This window comes from Bos indicus x Bos taurus, chromosome 9 (assembly GCF_003369695.1).
Source record: "Bos indicus x Bos taurus breed Angus x Brahman F1 hybrid chromosome 9, Bos_hybrid_MaternalHap_v2.0, whole genome shotgun sequence".
Lineage (NCBI taxonomy): Eukaryota > Metazoa > Chordata > Mammalia > Artiodactyla > Bovidae > Bos > Bos indicus x Bos taurus.
In genome coordinates, this window is record NC_040084.1 from 58,842,542 (window position 1) to 58,860,070 (window position 17,529).

Here is a 17,529-nt window from a genome sequence, read left to right on the forward strand (position 1 = left end):
AAGCAGAAGATATTAAGAAGAGGTGGCAAGAATACACAGAAGAACTATACAAAAATAAAAAAAGAGAGAGATTCATGACCCAGATAATTATGATGGTGTGATCACTGACCTAGAGCCAGAAATCATGGAATGTGAAGTGAAATGGGCCTTAGGAAGCATTACTATGAACAAAGCTAGTGGAGGTGATATAATTCCAATTGAGTTCTTTCAAATCCTAAAAGATGATTCTATGAAAGTGCTGCACTCAATATGCCAGCAAATTTGGAAAATTCAGCAGTGGCCACAGGACTGGAAAAGGTCAGTTTTCATTCCAATCCCAAAGAAAGGCACTGCCAAAGAATGCTCAAACTACCGCACAATTGCTCTCATCTCACATGCTAGCAAAGTAATGCTCAAAATTCTCCAAGCCAGGCTTCAACAGTACATGAACCATGAACTTCCAAACTTTCAAGCTGGATTTAAAAAGGCAGAGGAACCAGATCAAATTTCCAACATCTGTTGGATCATTGAAAAAGCGAGAGAGTTCCAGAAAAATGTCCCATTTTCTGACATTTTTCTGGAACATTTATTGGCTATGCCAAAGCCTTTGACTGTGTGTATCACAATAAACTGTGGAAAATTCTGAAAGAGATGGGAATTCCAAACCACCTGACCTATCTCCTGAGAAATCTATATGCAGGTCAGGAAGCAACAGTTAGAACTGGACGTATGTCAAGGAGTATATTGACGTATATTGACTCAAAGGAGTACGTCAAGGCTGTGTATTGTCACCATGCTTATTTAACTTATATGCAGAGTACAGCATGAGAAATGCCAGACTGGGTGAAGCACATGCTGGAATCAAGATTTCTGGGAGAAATATCCATAACTTCAGATATGGAGATGACATCACCTTTATGGCAGAAAGCGAAGAACTAACGAGCCTTTTGATGAAAGTGAAAGAGGAGAGTGAAAAAGTTGGCTTAAAACTCAACATTCAGAAAACTAAGATCATGGTATCTGATCCCATCACTTCATGGCTAATAGAATGGGAAGCAATGGAAACAGTGACAGACTTTATTTTGGGGGGCTCCAATATCACTGAAGAAAGTGACTTCAGCCATGAAATTAAAAGACCCTTTTTCCTTGGAAGAAAAGCTATAACCAAACTAGACAGCATATTAAAAAGCAGAGACATGACTTTGCCAATAGAGGTCTGTCTAATCAAAGATTTGGTTTTTCCAGTAGTCATGTATGGATGTCGGAGAAGGCAATGGCAACCCATTCCAGTACTCTTGCCTGGAAAATCCCATGGACGGAGGAGCCTGGTAGGCTGCAGTCCATGAGGTTGTGAAGAGTCAGACACGACTGAGCGACTTCACTTTCACTTTTCACTTTCAGTCATTGGAGAAGGAACTGGCAACCCACTGCAGTGTTCTTGCCTGGAGAATCCCAGGGCCTGGGGAGCCTGGTGGGCTGCCATCTATGGGGTTGCACAGACTTGGACAGGACTGAAGTGATTTAGCAGCAGCAGCAGCATGTATGTATGTGAGAGTTGGACTGTGAAGATAGCTGAGCACCAAAAGCTATTCAAATAAAATTAGAATGGCAGCCCCTGGAAATATTAACATAAGGATAATGTCAGACTAAATTTTCTGTGAACCTAAAATTGTGCTCTCCTTCATCAATAATTGGAATACAGACATCCTTTGAAAAGTTACCAAATTTTTGAGAAAAATTTAAAATAGAATTTTGGTCAAGAAATCAAGAAAACAGTATTTTCCTTGTACCAAACTAGCTTAAAAATATTCTTTATCCTGAGAAGACCATTATGATTATCTATGTGATCAGACTTTTCTCAACCTCCATCCAAAATTCTGACTTAGTACACAAATAAATGGAGAAGGAACTGGTAACTCACTCCAGTATTCTTGCCTGGAGAATCCCATGGACAGAGGAGCCTGGAGGGCTAGAGTCTGTGGGGTTGCAAAGAGTCGGACACGACGAGCACACACACACACACACACACAAATAAATGGCAACCCATTTCAGTATTATTGCCTGGGAAGTCCCAAGGACAGAGGAGCCTGGCGGATTATAGTTTATGGGGTCACAGAAGAGTCAGATTGACTTAGCCACTAAACAACACACAGATAAAGCTAAGAAAATAATAAATACTTTTCATGTTATTTTTCTTTAGAAAACAAGGAAATGGAGAAATTTGCCATTTAAGTGTTTTCCTAACTGCTTAAGCTGAATTTGAGTTTAGTTTTGCAAAACATGTTTTAAAAGTTTACAGATTTCTTAATAGCTTTTCTTCGGGGAGACATTCTTTCATTTAATAACAGTTACTATCATAAACTTGCAGTGGAGGTTAAAGTCAGATCTATATCAGGGGTCTATGTTCATGTTACATTTAATCAAATTTCACTGATATTTTAAAAACTAGGGTCTAATTTGAATTCACACCAATCATGTCTTCTCTATCTTGTGGAATCACGGAAAGCAGTTAGAATACCTGGACTTTTTAGCCCAGAGTACACAGTTGAGTGATACAACATGCTCACCCCAAACACAAAACAGCTAGAGTTAGTGAACAGGGATTCACTTCATTGTGATTCATACAACACACACACTGCCATGAAAAAATTAGGAAGTATTCACAGATGACTTCCCAGGAGCAGATGGAGCACTTATATAATTCTTTTAGGCACCATGCAGCATCGCAGACATTGACTCATAAATCTGATCAACTCCTCTGTATTCCATGGCCTCTGTGCTCCTAACAAACCGTACTTGACCTGGAGAAACTAGAGGAATCCTTTTTACAGTTCACATTGTTTTAACAGTGTAACAGTACAAAATCTTCACAAGCAGGAGCTCACAGATTTTTGTGATTTATAAGCTCATCTTCATATGACAAGATTACTTAAACAAAAATTGCTTAATAAAAAGGTAAGGGTTTATTCCCACATAGCTCAAGAAAGAAAATAAGTCCGATGTTTGAAATTAAAACATTTTATGTTCTCCTTTATGTATAACCAACACTATTTTTTGTAAAAGACACTCTATTCCCCAGTGTGGGAAAATAAAAAAGCAAAGAATACAATTTTTAGTTTTTCTCTCTCTCTCTCCCTCTTTTTCTTCTCTATTTTCTTCTCAATTTGAAAACATTTTTATGCAGGGGCCGTGGTTTTAGCCATAGAACAATGGCTGGGAATTTAGAGGCTTAAAAAGTCTAGACTCACTTTTATCACTGAGAGATTTCCCTTCGGTTACTTAGCATCTCCATGATTCAGTGTCTACCTTTAAACTTGGAATCACGATGCACAGTCTTACTTATTCGATCAAAATATGGTGAGGGCTAAATAGGGTTAAAGAGTTTGGGAATAACAGTTGCTGCATAAATCAAGATATGGTATTTTGGAATAATTATTATAGCCCATCAACTTCTCATTGACAGCTAATAAATCATTTAGCATGTTAGTAACAAAAACTACTAATTATGCTAAGTGAATGGTACCCTGATATAATTCTGTGCTTTATTCTGAGTAACTTATTTAACATGGATAGTCTCTCTCCTTCCTACCACTTAGTGCTTTGCCAGCATTTTCTTTAATCTTATCAGATCTCTTTGATTTAATTGAGAAGTCACTCTAGAAGAGTGTCATTTTTCTTGCATCTCTTCAACAAAGTAATATAATTAAGATTATGCAAAACAGAGAAGATTCCCTGAGTACTAAGCATGAGTAAAGGCCTGTGAAATCCCAAAATTAGGAATTGCTGTAGTCAACATAAATAATTGACATTTAGATGACCTAATTAAAATAAATTACATCTCTGTAGGGGAAATTCAAACACAGGATATTCTTGAAAAAGCATAGACTAAATAGCCAGGATAGCTCTGTTTCATGTTGCCTATAAAAATCATGCAAAACTGGGCTTTATTCTTGACAAAATAATATTCAGTGTGTGGCAGAATTGTGGAAATTTGAAAATATATTAGAAAGAGTATATTCATGACTACCATTAAGGAAAAGTAGTATAGCAGTTGAGTGGGAAAACTGCACAGCCAGACGATAGACTGTTAGATCACATCTATGCAAATTTCTTAGTCTCTGTGCCTCAGTTTTGTTGTCTATAAAATAGGTCCTTCCTGGGGCTTTTGATGGAGAAGACAATGGCACCCCACTCCAGTACTCTTGCCTGGAAAATCCCATGGACAGAGGAGCCTGGTAGGCTGCAGTCCATGGGGTCGCTAAGAGTCGGACAAGACTGAGCGACTTCACTTTCACTTTTCACTTTCATGCATTGGAGAAGGAAATGGCAACCCACTCCAGTGTTCTTGCCTGGAGAATCCCAGGGACAGAGGAGCCTGGTTGGCTGCCGTCCATGGGGTCGCACAGAGTCAGACACGACTAAAGCGACTTAGTAGCAGGGGCTTTTGGATGATTAAATCATATACTGTAGGTAAAATAAAGTAAGATTTGGAAAAATCTAAGTTGCTTCAGCCCTATCCAACTCTTTGTGACTGGCACGATGGACTGTAGCCCTCCAAGGCTCCACTGTTCATGGGATTCTCCAGGCAAGAATTCTGGAGTAGGTTGCTGTGCCCAATTTTCAATTTTTCACATGTCCACTCAAGTACTCTGATGATAAAAGAAAAATTGGAAGCCTTGTAAAAATAAATTGGGCAATTGACCTTAATATTTTTTCAATTAATTTACTTTCAGAATTGCTTAAGAAAAAGATACAATTTTTCCCATGAAAATTACTCTTATTCCAAGAGGACTTTATTACCTTTTCTCATGAAGCCATACGTTTTTATACAAATCCTCTCAGTCATTCAGAAAGGTGCTCTCATTTTGGAAATGTATCAGTTATGCTTTAATGCTCTAACAGCTTTGAATTTTGCTCATTGTGTCAAATCACCTTTAATAAAGAAATAGAATTATAGATGTTGACACCATAGGGAAAAAAGCACCTTCAAATTCTTTTTATAAGGAATTTGGTTCACTCACTCACATTAATGGAGTAATATCTACCACATCTCCTGATGAGTGGATTTTTTTTTTAAAGCAAAGAACCTGCTGATAAAACTTTGTTAATATTTTATCAAAATCCTATTTCAAATGTCCATACCAAAAGTACTTGTGTGGGCTATAGTATCTACAGAGTGGTGAATTAAAATGATTATCTGTTGAAACCTTATCAGTGGGGTATTTTAAAATATTGCTTTCTCTTGTCAAAAGTAGAAAGTGGTCTTTGGTGAATATGTACAAAATTCCATTTACTTTTGGAATATAGTAATTGCTCAATATTGTACTGCTCAACCTCAAAACACAGTGCCAATTATTAAGTGTGTGGTCTTACAAGAGTTACGTGATCTCTCTATGCTTCAGGTTTCCATCTGTAAAACGAGGAACACAACTGTATTTAGTCAACAGAATTGTGGGAATTGAGGAGAAGATACATGTGAAACATTTGAATCGTTCATGGCACTTGAGAAGTACTCAAAAAGCTTTGCCTCTATCATCATGGGTATGTGTATTTTCTGATCAATAACTGGTATATGTATTTAAAATATTATTATGGAAATCAATCCAGAAATGCAGCTCACTAATTTTAGGAATACTGTCATTGGATAGCATGACGCTTAGCTGTACATTTGGAAACATTGGTATAAAAAATGTTTTCTTAAAAGCCCACATCCATGGGATTTCCCTCGTGGTCTGGTGGTTAAGACTGTGGTGCTTCCAATGCAGGGGACACAGGTTCCATCCCTGCTTAGGAAACTAAGATCCCCCCATGCCCCAAGGTGCAGCCAAAAAAAGAGAGAGAGAGCGATCTATATTAAATAGTGATTAATGTAAGATTTTAGAAAGTGACTAAGTATCCAGAACAAATGAATAACAAATATGGTATCTATATATGCTCAGTCACTTCAGTCATGTTCAATCCTATAAACTGTAGCCTGCCAGGCTCCTCTATCCATGGGATTCTCCAGGCAAAAATGCTGGAGTGGGTTGCCATGCCCCCTTTCAGGGAATCTTCTCAACCCAGGGATCATATCTGCATCTCTTACATCTCCTGCATTGGCAGGTGGGTTCTTTACCACTAGGGCCACCAGGGAAGCCCAAAATACTAACAATTATTTAATATTAAATACTATCCTAAGTGCTATAAACATTATTTCAAATTCTCTCAACAATCCTCTGTAACGATTTTAAAAAATCATAAGATAAATACCATATGATATCACTTAAAGGTGGAATCTAAAAAGATAATTCAAATGAACATATTTACAAAATAGAAAAAGACTCATAGACTCATAGACTTCAAAAGCAAACTTATGGTTACCAAAGGGGAAAGGTTGGAGGAGGGATAAATTGGGAGTTTGGTGTTAACATATACATACATATATATACATATATATATATGTAAAATAGATAATTAATAAGACCTACTGTATAGCACAAGAATTTCTACTAGATATTCTGTAATAACCTATGTGGGAAAAGAATCTGAAAAAAGAATGGAGATACATATATATATATATATATGTAGATATGTATACATACATATATAATTGAAACACTTTTCTGTAAACCTGAAAGTAACACAACATTGTAAATCAATTACACTCACAATATAAACTAATGATTTTTTTTTAATGTCAGAAGGAAAGAGAAAATATAATTCATTTTTCATAATTAATTGGAGGCCTTCCATCCCCTGGTTAGCATGAAAAACTGAATGCCCAATTTAAATGTAATCCAATCTGATTATATAAACAGCTGCTGTAGGGCCTGATTTCTAGCAGGGGTAACGTGTTCTCTCCTCCTGGCCTTTCTCTAAGATGAGGTAACAGAGGAGTGTGTGGATGACGTGACCTTGGGATTTTGGAGGGAGGCAGAATGCACTGACCTTGAGTTAGTCCCTGGATCTGCATTAGTTGTTATTTACTGGATTCCATGGCAATACTTCCTGTCACCTGTTGACTATTGAGGTTTCTATCTGTGTCTGATGCATTCATGGTCCTTCATTTGAAGCCTGGCAACACTCTGGAGGTAGCTTGAACTCCCTTCAGCTCTCCCAATTGTGGGCCCAGAGGCCCCCACCTACCCCAGTGTCCTGAGGTCCACCCAGCTTCTAATGCATGGATGAAAACATCTGGCAAGCTCACTGGCTTCCAATCAGCATGCACCCCACACATGAGCTAAGAGGCTGTGAAGGCCAACCAGATCCTCTCCCTGCCTGATGACAGATCACACTCTTAACTAGACTGGGTTGCCTGAGATGTTACAGTCTCCTTCTAGAATTCCAAAAAGAGAAAGGGGAGGGGGATTTTTCCATGCTAGATACATCCCAGAACTTATCTAACACATGGTCCTCTTCAAAGAAAAGAGATTAAAACCACACTGACTTGTTTAATCCTCTCACATTCTCTCCCTCATCCTTTCCATAATCCTTCAGGACTGAGAGTTTCTTACCTTTCCTGTATCATACACTCTATACCGTAGAACAGCAAACATCATGGATTTTTACTAAAAGCAGAAAAGCTTTTATTCTACATTTTGGCAGAATATCTGCACCTGGGTCTCCTCCAGGTTTGGTTATTGAAATAAAAATATAACTACCATATGACCTAGCAGTCCCACTCTGGGACATATAACCTGAGAAAACCATAATCTAAAAAGACACACACCCCTCAGTGTTCACTGAAGCATTGATTACAATAGCCAGGGCATGAAAGCAATCTTAAATATCCATCAACAGAGGAATGGATAAAGAAAATATGGTACATATATACAGTGGAATATTACTCACCCATACAAAGAAACAGAATTGTGTCATTTGCAGAAATATGGATGGACCTAGAGACTGTCATACTGAGTGAAGTAGGTCATAAAGAGAAAAACAAATATTATTTATTAATGCATATATGCAGAATCTAGAAAAATGATACAGATGAACCTATTTGCAAAGCAGAAATAGAGACACAGACATAGAGAACAAACATATGGACACCAACGCAGGAAAGGGGGGAAGTGGGACAAATTGAAACAGTGAGATTGACATGTATACACCGCTATACATGGAATAGACAACCAGTGCAAGTCTACCATATAGTGCTAGGAACTCTACTTGATATTCTGTGGTGACCTAGATGTGAAGGAAATCCAGAAGGGAGGGGTTATGTGTATACGAATGGCTGATTCACTCTCCTGTGCAGCAGAAACTTGCGCAACTTGTGAGGCAACTATACCTTAATAAATAAATTTTAAAAAGAGAATGAGGGAGAGGAAGGGATTAATAAAGAAATACAGCAAAATCTTCTGTCTCCACAAAGCCTGGGTCTCAAGCGTATTCATTTGTTCAGGGCTCAACACCCAGTCTCTCCCAGAGAATGTTGAGAAGCTGAAATAAAGTATGATCTAAAAAGTAAAATAAATTTCTGACAAAATTCTATCCACTTTTACACTTGTAACCTATATTATTAATACTAGAAAACCGAGACTCAAAGAACTAAATAACTTACACAGGTCGAATTCTTACTTTTCTCAACTGCATGGACGCCTATTTGCCTTCATTAATAAGATGCTGATACCTTAGCTGAGCATGTAGTTCTCTCTCCTTTGAAGAAACGCCCAGTAGTCTTTGCATAACACATCTCCCTAAAGAACTTGACCAACATTCCTCCTAATGATCTGATGAACTTTCTTTCAGAACTTTCTATAAATATGATGTAAAATGTAAACATAAAACATCATTAAATATATTATACCTCCATTGCCTCCCAGTTAGTTTGAAGGTAGAATTAGATGCTGAGTCAAATTAAAATTGTATCTAATGCTATAATGTTTAAGGATAAACACTTACTCTAAGGAAGATAGAAAATAACTCTTTAAAATCACTCTTGTAGTCCAAATCATTCAGTCAACAAATATTTACTGAATTCCCATTTTGTCCCAGGCATATTTTAGGCACTGGAATTACTGTTTTGAATATAACAAATTTCTGAGGGAGAGAGGTCTACATAAGTTTTGAAAGGATTCCAACCCATGGGAGGAAGGAGATGAATAACAAACAGATTAATGCAAAAATATATAATATTTCACATGGTGATAAGTGCTATGAAGGAAAATAAACAGGTAAGATAGAAGTGATGGGATGTCTGTTTTACAGATGGTGTTGGTGAAATTCTTTCTATACTTACATATGAGCAAAAGTCATGAAGGAAGCCAGAGATGAAGAATGCATATTTCTAGGGAAAGTCTGTTTTAGGTACAGAGAACCACAAAGGCACCTAAATTACTGGAGAATAAACAAATTTGAAGAAAAATACAGGCAACAGGGGAAGGGTTATGCCAATGAAGGGCACAGGCATGGAAAGCCGATTATGTAAGATCTTTAAAGACATCTCATCATCTGTCATGCCCTTCTCCTCCCGCCTTCAATCTTGCCCAGCATCAGAGTCTTTTCAAATGAGTCAGTTCTTTGCATCAGGTGGCCAAAGTACTGGAGTTTCAGCTTCAACACCAGTCCTTCCAATGAATATTCAGGACTGATCTCCTTTAGGATGGACTGGTTGGATCTCCTTGCAGTCCAAAGGACTCTGAAGAGTCTTCTCCAACACCACAGTTCAAAAGCATCAATTCTTTGGTGCTCAGCTTTCTTTAGAGTCCAACTCTCACATCCACACATGACTACTGGAAAAACCATAGCCTTGACTAGATGGACCTTTGTTGGCAAAGTAATGTCTCTGCTTTTTAATATGCTATCTAGGTTGGTCATAACTTTCATGCCAAGGAGTAAGCATCTTTTAATTTCATGGCTGCAGTCATCATCTGCAGTGATTTTGGAGCCCTGCAAAATAAAGTCTGCACCTGTTTCCGCTGTTTCCCCATCTATTTCCCATGAAGTGATGGGACCAGATGCCATGATCTTTGTTTTCTGAATTTTGAGCTTTAAGCCAACTTTTTCCCTCTCCTCTTTCACTTTCATCAAGAGGCTCTTTAGTTCCTCTTCACTTTCTGCCATAAGGGTGGTGTCATCTGCATACCTAAGGTTATTGATATTTCTCCCGGCTATCTTGATTCCAGCCTGTGCTTTATCCAGTTCAGCATTTCTCATGATGTACTCTGCATATAAGTTAAATAAGCATGGTGGCAATATACAGGCTTGACATACTCCTTTTCCTATTTGGAACCAGTTTTTTGTTCTATGTGCAGTTTTAACTGTTGCTTCCTGACCTGCACACAGATTTATCAAGAGGCAGGTCAGGTGGCCTGGTATTCCCGTCTCTTTAAGAATTTTACAGTTTGTTGTCATCTACACTGTCAAAGGCTTTGGCATAGTCAGTAAAGCAGAAATAGATGTTTTTATGGAACCCTTTTGTTTTTTGATGATCCAACGGATGTTGGCAATTTGATCTCTGGTTCCTCTGCCTTTTCTAAATCCAGCGTGAAAGTCCATCTGAAAGTTCATGGTTCACATACTGTTGAAGCCTGGCTTGGAGAATTTTGAGCATTACTTTACTAGCATTGAGATGAGTGCAATTGTGTGGTAGTTTGAGCATTCTTAGGCATTGCCTTTCTTTGGGATTGGAATGAAAAATGACCTTTTCCAGTCCTGTGGCCACTGCTGTGTTTTCCAAATGTGCTGGCATATTGAATGATGAGACGAGATAGTTGGATGGCATCACCGACTCAATGGACATGAGGTTGAGTAAACTCTGGGAGTTGGTGATGGACAGGGAGGCCTGGCGTGCTGCAGTGCATGGGGGTCACAAAGAGTAGCACATGACTGAGTGACTGAACTGAACTTAGAGACATCTCCTTCCATTTTATGAAAGATGCAATGCCACTGAAAGGTTTTGAGAAGAGTGTCACCAATAGACTTTGTTCTTAGTTGCTCAGCTGTGTCCAACTCTGGGACACCGTGGACTGTAGCCCACAAGGCTTCTCTGTCCATAGGGATTCTCCAGGCAAGAATACTGAAGTGGGTAGTCTTGCCCTCCTTCAGGGGATCTTCCCAACCCAGAGATCAAACCCAGGTCTCCTGCACTGCAGGCAGATTCTTTACTTTCTGAGCCACCAAGGAAGCCCCATCAACAGACTCAGTGAAGATAAGACAGACAGTGGGAAAGCAGCAGTGAAATCAGGAAGAACTGTGAGGAAATGTTTGCAAAAGCCCTGGAGAAAGATGACCACAAAGCCAAGGCAACTTTAATGTTGCATAAGGAAGAGTCATAAAGAAACAGAAGAATCTATTAAGAAGCATTTCCTATGAGTAATTTTTTTCACCAAAGACTTTATGGATATGCATTTTTAAAAGATCATGTTTAATTTTTTTCTCCCTAGGAAAATAACATTTATTCAATACAGCATGGGGATTAAGACCTCAAGCTCTCAACACTGTCAAAGGTTTAAATCATTCCTAGATCACTTCTTAGCTACCTAATCTTGGACAAGGTATTCTGCTTTCTCTGAACCTTCAGTTTCCTTATCTGCAAACTGGCGATAGTAATCAATAGAGTTTGCAAAGTGTTAAATGTGCATGTAAAGTTATATAGAAATGCTTGATGAATTTTAGCTCTTACTACACCCCCACCCCTTATTTTTCGAACTTTGGAAAATATGATAGTGCCCACTGAAAAAAATGCATAACCTAAAAGTTGAGGATTATGTTTTATTCTGAAGACATGCTGAAGGGTTAAGCCTAGGCAATACCCTCTCCGATCACTCTGAGGGACTACTCTGAAGAGGCAGGGGAGGAGCCAGGATATATGAGAGTTTTTGCAAAAAAAAAAAAAAGAAAACAAAACAGGTTGTTGAAACATCAAAAGATTACTGTTAACTACAGAAAAACAAGAGATGAATTAAACGAATGAATTTAGCACTTTTCTGTGTACAGTGAAATGCAAGAGTCTGAGCCTAATGAAATCATTCCTTTGATATGCATCATAACTATCTAGGGCCAGTATCCTGTTTTTTATCCATCCTGTTCCCCTCAGGGTGCATAGTCAGGGCACCTGTAGTGGCTGGTGGTCACAACATTCTTTGTTAACTGATGCTTCAGGAGACTTTGTTTTGTCCACAGCAATATAAAGAAAGCAAAAAAGACCAAGGAGGATACTATCCATGTCTTGCATGTGTGGGTTCTAAGTCACTTCAGTCATGTCCAACTCTTTGCGACTCCATGGGCTGTAGCCTGCCAGACTCCCCTGTCCATGGGATTCTCCAGGCAAGAATACTGGAGTGGGTTGCTGTGCCCTCCTCCAGGGATCTTCTAGCACCACCTGGGAAGCCCATCCATGCCCTGCAGTCACATCCACAGCTGGGTATTGTTTTTGCTTTGGCTCCATCCCTTCATTCTTTCTGGAGTTATTTCTCCACTGATCTCCAGTAGCACAGTGGGCACCTACTGACCTGGGGAGTTCCTCTTTCAGTATCCTATCATTTTGCCTTTTCATACTGTTCATGGGGTTCTCAAGGCAAGAATACTGAAGTGGTTTGCCATTCCCTTCTCCAGTGGACCACATTCTGTCAGATCTCTCCACCATGACCCGCCTGTCTTGGGTTGCCCCACGGGCATGGCTTAGTTTCATTGAGTTAGACAAGGCTGTGGTCCTAGTGTGATTAGATTGACTAGTTTTCTGTGAGTATGGTTTCAGTGTATTTGTCCTCTGATGCCTTCTTGCAACACCTACCGTCTTTCTTGGGTTTCTCGTACCTTGGGCGTGGGGTACCTCTTCACGGCTGCTCCAGCAAAGTGCAGCCATTGCTCCTTCCTCACTGCTGCCCTTCCTGACCTTCAACGTGGGATAGCTCCTCTAGGCCCTCCTGCACCCTCGAAGCCACGGCTCCTTAAATGTGCTGCTGCTTCTGCTAAGTCGCTTCAGTCGTGTCCGACTCTGTGTGACCCCATAGACAGCAGCCCACCAGGCTCCCCAGTCCCTGGGATTCTCCAGGCAAGAACACTGGAGTGGGTTGCCATTTCCTTCTCCAATGCATGAAAGTGAGAAGTGAAAGTGAAGTCGCTCAGTTGCGTCTGACTCTTCGTGACCCCATGGACTGCAGCCTACCAGGCTCCTCCGACTATGGGAATTCCCAGGCAAGAGTACTGGAGTGCGTTGCCATTGCTTTCTCCATGCCCTATGACTCTATTATTATAGTAGCATGAACTGAATGTGAACAAAGTTATTATATTTTATTTTCTTTACAGGTTTCAGTGTCTTTGGGTAACAGAGCACTTTTTTGCTGTCAGTTTCTTCATTTGTATTAATTATTACACACACACATGTGTGCACACACAAAACATATATAAAATAAGTAGCAAACTAAGGTATAGACTTTGCCACAGCCAGGGAGGCTTTGCCTTGTTCCAAAAGAGTAGTAAAAAATGGATTTAAAGTAAATGGAGATTAAATGTAAACACAGCCTAGGCTAAATAAAATACAAAAATGAATTCTTCTCAAGGTGCTATTCATTCAAATAGAGGATTTGAAATTCGATCAAATGCCAATGCAAAGGCATATAATTCTTGAATGACATTAATTAGTTGAATAGTGAGCCCCAGAGCAAGTGAGGCTCATCCACTGAATATGTACATAAGATTTTCCTATCAAGGAGAACCACAGAAAAATATCTGGAGCGGCTTCCGCCTCTTATTTACATTCTATTTCCTATTAACATTTTCCTGAGAAAGAATTTCATGCAAATACAAGCCTTCCAACTTAATAGCAAACTGATAATAAAGCCAGCACTTTCTTTTGTGAGAAAATGCCTTTAAGAAGCATCTGAACCATGAAAGTATTTAAGAGACTATGATTTTAACCAGACTGTGTTTTAAGACATCAGCATTTGAAAAGGAGGATTTCAAATATCCCCTTATATTCTATTTTTAATTCCAGAGAACTTTATAATTTCTAGCTCAACACCACTATTTGACAAATAGTAAATCCACATTGCTTAAGCTTCCATCAGTTCTTTTACTAGCTTTGTCTGTTTTTGACATTTTTTTCTTTTTTGTTTATGTAAGGTGAGATCATGAAATTTTACTCAGATTTGCATCTTTTCCCCCAAAATGTATTTTATGAATCTAACCAGGTAACCAATCTAACAGCTTTCATATCACAAGCCTCCTTGAGTTTTTTAAACAAGTTTATCTTCACCATTCAAATTTAAGAATGCATAAGCAGTTTCAATATATTTGGATATAAAAATGTTTTCTGTACTAAACATGTATTAATATTTACTTTGAAAGTTCACAGTAAAACATACTATTATGCTACTTTCTTACATATGTTATATTTTATCACTTAAGAAAATTCATCCTTTTTGAGCTTCAGAAATCCGTCACAGACAAAACAGCAAAGGGCCAGAAAAGAATCAGTATAGCAGGAAATAAACTGGAAATTCAAAGATCATGACCTCTGATATCTTTTCGACTATTAACTATCATCTGACCTTTTGATAGTCACTCACCCTTGCAATAGCCTCCTCTCTGCAGTTTGTAAAAATGAGAAGGATGACATTATGGTTCCCGCCCAAAAAGACTGGGTAGAAAAACCTGGTCCAGGGCTGGAAAATACATTACAGGCCATAAAATGCTACGTAAATGCTTGATAATAAAACAGTTACAAAGCCCCTTGGTTTAATATAAAGCTGATTTTTCAGCTAAACTAAATTCTGGTAGAAACAACTGAGATCAAGTAGGGAAATTTGCAGAGCTCCTAGTCATAGTAAGTGTTTACTTGTTCGAATTGATTTTACAGACTGATTGGTAAGTGTCTGCACAGACTGTTACCAAACGTATAGAATAATCCAGTCATCACATGGTACTCTTAAAATGTCAGTTCCATCAAGCAGGCTGAAATCAGAAGCTAGAAGGCATATCATTACACAGTCCCATGGGTGTGTTCCACTTTCAATGAGTTTGTCTGTGTGTGTTTTGTCTAATAACACTGTTTTATGGTAAACAACCAGAAGTAGAGGAAATAGTATTGACATATTTTTTACCAGCCCTAGTTGAATAGGTTCATTATGCCATTTTTCTTTTGAAATTCTAATTTTATTTACTTAAAACTAACATTATTTATTTCAAAGAATCTTCCCCAAATTATGATTTTACTCTGAAATTTGTTCACCACTAGCAGTTGCCTGACATAATTTATATAACATCCAGGAATATCTTAATCATTTTCCAGTTTTGCCTTTTTGTTCCTCAGAAGAGAAATGAGAACAGAGGATAGAACTTGTCACCCATCACAGAAAGCTTTAGTCTTGGTCCCAGAATCACTTGTTAACTTGATATTTAATACTTTTTAAAAAAATATAAACCACCTGAAGAATAAGTCTGTAAGCAGGAGAGAGAAGACACATTAACTCATATAAAGAAACTTTAATATGTATTATTTGTATGTAGTAAGTAATATATTTTTACTAGAATTTATATTCCTCAGCCATAACTAGTTGAGGACACAAAGAAACATACTACAACTCTTTTTATTTATTAACTAGATGTCCCTGGTGGCATAGTGGTTAAAAAAAAAAAAAAATCCACCTGCCAATGTAGGAGACTCAGGAGATGCAGGAGACAGGGTTCTATCCCTGAGTCTGGGTTGAGAAGATCTCCTGGAGGAGCAAATGGCAACCCACTCCAGGATTCTTGCTTGGAGAATCTCATGAACAGAGGAGGCTAGCAGGCTACAGTCCACGGGGTCGCAGTCAGACACGGCTGGGAACTCACACAGTATGTATGGTGTATGCTATATATGGTATATGCATGGTATATCCCTGAACAATCACTAAACTTTAAAAAAAAATTATCGAAGTATCATTTATAATGCGACATTAGCTTTTGCTGTACAGCAAGCGAGTCAGCTATACATATATATACAGCTCCTCTCTTTTTTTATATTTCCTTCCGGTTTAGGTCACTACAGAGCATTGAATAGAGTTCCCTGTGCCATAAAGCAAGTTCTCATTAGTTACCTAGTTTACACATAGTTGTGTATATATGTCAACCCCAATCTCCCCACTCATCTCACTCCCCTCTGCCCCCTTGGCATCCATATACTTGTCGTCTATGTCTGTGTCTCTATTGAAGTGAAGTGAAAGTAGCTCAGTGTGTGCAACTGTTTGTCAGCCATGGACTGTATGGTCCATGGAGTTCTCCAGGCCCGGATACTGGAGTGGGTAGCCTTTCCCTTCTCCAGGGGATCTTCCCAACCCAAGAATCGAACCAGGGTCTCCTGCATTGCAGGCAGATTCTTTACAAACCGCGCTATCAGGGGGTCTCTGTTTCTGCTTTGTAAATAAGTTCGTTTATACCAAGTTTTCCAGATCCACATATATATATCAATATACGATTCACTAAACTTTTATTTATTTTTTTTTCTACCAACCTGGCCTGTTTATTGACTTTTTTTTAAATTTTATTTCATTTTTAAACTTTACAATATTGTATTACTTTTGCCAAATATCGAAATGAATCCGCCACAGGTATACATGTGTTCCCCATCCTTAACCGATTCACTAAACTTTTAAATTCACCATTTTCTTCATTCATTCAACAAAGATTTATTGAGTCCTGCTATATGCTATACATTCTTCTAGGCACCAGATATTCACCGAACAACAGAAATAAAAGTCCCCAGCCCTCATGAAGCTTGTATTCAAGTACACATTGGAAATGATACAACCAACAATGATTTATGGGAAAATGTTTTGTAAATTATTATTTTTTGTAAGAATATGTTATTCCCATGATTATGGTTATTGCTAGCATTAATAAGTATTATATACAAAGTCAGGTTTTTAAAGATATATAGTAGATTTCTGGCATGAGTGGACGTAAAGGAAGAAAACAAAGCATCTAGAAATGGAACAAGAACAGATCTTGCAACTTTGTCAGATTTTCCAAGAGCAGCTAGTAGTCTTCTGTTTTTCTGGTATGTACAATGTAAGAAGTGTGAGTTTGTAAGAAGTTAATTTGAGAGCCTGATACTGGCAAGATGGCAGATTAGGAAGGATTAGCCCATGTGCCCCTACAGAAACACCAATTTAAAAACCACCCATGGAAGAAAGAATGGGTTTAGAATATCTGAATGGCTGCTGGAAGAGGTAGTGAGGGAAGCTCTCAACTCCCTTCTAAGTTGTATAGGTGATCACGCTTTTTCTTTTCTCTCTCCTCCTTCTTCCCCAGTCTGAAGTTGCAGAAAACAGTCATGAATTTATACATACCAATTACCTTGTGTTGGGCAGCCTTTGAATCTGAATGGGAGTGGAGGAAGCAGAAAAATGAAGGAGAAAAATACAAATGAAAATGTACAAATACAATCTGTACATACTATTTTGAAGGAAAAGCAGTATTAATCATGTATTTATTATTCATCCTCTCATTCATTAAACAAAAGTGTACTGAGAACCTATCTTATGCTAAGTGCTCAGAACAATGGAGAATATAAAAAGAAATAAAACCTGGTCTTGGCCTTTGAGGAATTTACAGTCTAGAAGAGAGGAGTTCATATTAGATTTTCTT

At 38.3% G+C, this 17,529-nt stretch overlaps 1 long non-coding RNA gene across 4 annotated transcripts in view; it reads left to right on the top strand.

Annotated features, from left to right (window-relative positions):
* The window catches only part of LOC113898349, a 304,517-nt gene that overhangs the window by 240,196 nt on the left and 46,792 nt on the right, over positions 1-17,529 (top strand). For 3 of the 4 annotated variants that reach the window (XR_003512615.1, XR_003512617.1, XR_003512616.1), the window contains exon 8: positions 5,382-5,520. This is a non-coding gene — a long non-coding RNA (uncharacterized LOC113898349). Of the gene's footprint in view, positions 1-5,381; positions 5,521-9,168; positions 9,296-17,529 lie in introns of those variants that run through there. The other variant, XR_003512618.1, reaches the window with a different exon arrangement.